Source organism: Gadus chalcogrammus, chromosome 21 (genome assembly GCF_026213295.1).
Source record: "Gadus chalcogrammus isolate NIFS_2021 chromosome 21, NIFS_Gcha_1.0, whole genome shotgun sequence".
Lineage (NCBI taxonomy): Eukaryota > Metazoa > Chordata > Actinopteri > Gadiformes > Gadidae > Gadus > Gadus chalcogrammus.
The window spans coordinates 19,626,858-19,628,810 of NC_079432.1; positions in this window are offsets into that span (position 1 = coordinate 19,626,858).

The window sequence follows — 1,953 nt, forward strand, 5'->3', positions numbered from 1 at the left end:
GGGATGGGGTTGGTAGGGCAGCCCCATCAGTCTCCACTCCAGTGATGGCTAGTATGGAACAGCAGCCAGAAGTACAGAGGCCTGAGCTTGAAACGACATACTGATCAAAGGTCCTGACGTCCTGAATCCAATCAGAGCGGTCTGTGAGATTCCGAGGTGGCGTCTTTGCTACCCTTGATGACATCCGCAAGATGTTACAACTCTGTCTAGCTGGAAGAAAGAGAGTTCACACTACCTGCACCGGTTTCTGTGGCTGACACTGAAGATGCTGAGATAGAAGATTTCGCCATAACAAGGTCAACATTGGAGACAAACCTGCTGGTTGCGAGAGACCGCCAACTTGCCTTCATTCAGCGATTACAAAGAAGAAAAACATGTGCAGGGGAATACGCATATGTCGATGACCTCCTGACCTCTCACAACGACCTCGACCACCTGAAATGTCTCACGTCCAACATCGAGCAGATCCTTAAAGCAGGAGGGTTCCTCATGAAGCCCTGGGTCTACTCTGATCAAAGTGGGAGGAAAGGGCAGAGAGGTGAGAAGATCGAGTCAGAGACCATGATCCTGCCGAACCAGCTCACCGAAGAAGATAACAAAGCCCTAGGCCTCGGTTATACCGTTGAAGATGACAAGCTACATGTCATGGTTGCAGTGAACTTCTCGAAGAAAAGGAGAAAAATGCGCCTCGGCCAGGACTTACTGAGAGAAGAAGTAATAAAGACAAACCCCAGATCACACTCACCAGAAGAGAACTGTTAAGCCAAGTCTCTGGCTCTATGATCCACTCAGCCTTGTGGCTTCCAGCAAAACAGAAGGGACCATCCTGATCCGAAGAGCTTTTCAAGAAGCAAAAGTAATGTATGCGTAGAAACAGCTGGGATGCCACCTTGTCCAAAGAACTCAGAAGACGCCATAAAACTCCTGGAAGAGTATGCTGATCTGAGCCTACTCGGATTCACCAGGGCCCTCACACTGCCAGATCCAGCTGGAAGACCATGTGCCATCACATTCTCTGACGGCTAGCAGTGAGCACGCGTATGGCGCCGTGCTGTACCTACGTTGGAGCTGCAGCCATGGTTTCGCCGTGAGGCTAGTTGAGTCTAAGGCCAAGCTGACCCCTCTAGACCAGAAGGGTGACCCTGTGAAGCGGAGATGTGCGGAGCGGTTCTTTGCGCTCGGCTGAAGAACTACTTACAGAGAAACACTGCCGAATCGATGTTGAGAGGTGGTGCCATCTAGTCGACAGCCAAACTATCTTGGGAGCAATACAGCGTGAAAGTTTATGGCTACCAGACCTTCTTCGCCAACCGAGTTGGAGAAATCCAGAGCGCACAGATGTCCGAGATTGGTGTGGATTCCTGGGCCGGCGAACATTGCAGATATCATCACACCAGAGGCGCGTCCAGTGTTAATTTCGTTAACGAAAAATATGACGAAAAATTTCGTCAACGACCTTTTTCTGTGACTAAGACGAGACGTTGACGAGCTAAAAATAGATCTTTGATCATAAAAACAATGACGAAATTTCATTTTGTTTTCGTTGACGAGACGAGACAGGACGAAATGTTAGTGGTGTGCTATTTGGACATTCAAATGCACGATATTTTCCAATCAGTACCCTCCCGTAAGGTTGTTATGCAATGTTCACTCCTCCAGTAAATAGCACAGACCTTAGCTACGACTTGGCAACGGAAGGTATAGTCCACTTAGCTATGAGCTAACATGCATTGTACATATTTTATAATTCGAAATTCTTCCCAGCTTTATTCCACAGATACTCTAGTGTCTATAGCATATAAACCACGTTGTCTGATTACAGTTTAATTAATTTTTACAAATTTACTGGCTCTCGTTTTGAAGAAAATGACCGCGCCATTCGTTTCAAGGGAATCGCCACGGTCTATACTATCAACATAAGGTGGACTTTGAAATTCGTCCCAGCCTTTATAC